The 620-nt window shown below is 37.9% G+C and overlaps 1 non-coding gene across 1 annotated transcript; it reads right to left on the bottom strand.

The window, feature by feature from the left end:
- Window positions 1-260: 260 nt before the first annotated feature.
- Gm23733 lies at window positions 261-366 on the bottom strand. Its single transcript, XR_003954712.1, has one exon. It is a non-coding gene; the product is annotated as a U6 spliceosomal RNA (small nuclear RNA).
- Window positions 367-620: the final 254 nt, after the last annotated feature.

Below are 620 nucleotides of genomic sequence, written 5' to 3' on the forward strand. Positions count from 1 at the left end.
TTTGGCTGGGTATAATAGCCTGGGCTGGCATTTGTGTTCTCTTAGTGTCTGTATAACATCTGTCCAGGATCTTCTGGCTTTCATAGTCTACGGTGAAAAATCTGGTGTAATTCTGTTAGGCCTGCTTTTATATTTTACTTGACCTTTTTCCCTTACTGCTTTTAATATTCTATCTTTATTTAGTGCATTTGTTGTTCTGATTATTATGTGTCGGGAGGAATTTCTTTTCTTGTCCAGTCTATTTGGAGTTCTGTAGGCTTAAAAATATGGAACGCTTCATGAATTTGTGTGTCATCCTTGTGCAGGGGCCATGCTAATCTTCTCTCTATAGTTCTAATTTTAGTATATGTGCTGCCGAAGAAGCACAATTCTACCACTTCTTCCCTAAAGCATGTGCCTTTAGAGAAAGGTTAAAATACAGTTACTTGAGAAGGAGCCATGTGAATGGGGGATGTAGTAAGAATGAATGAGATATGTAAATATGTGGGGTGAGCTCAAGTGAGAAGCAGTTATGTACCCACACTCAAGCTCCTCTTTCAAATTATTCTCAAAAGGTAAAGAAAGGAACCAAAAATTGAACAGCTTCTTCAAAGTTTAGATTCCAGAGACTGTCTTGAAGA

This window comes from Mus musculus, chromosome 3, assembly GCF_000001635.26.
Source record: "Mus musculus strain C57BL/6J chromosome 3, GRCm38.p6 C57BL/6J".
NCBI lineage: Eukaryota > Metazoa > Chordata > Mammalia > Rodentia > Muridae > Mus > Mus musculus.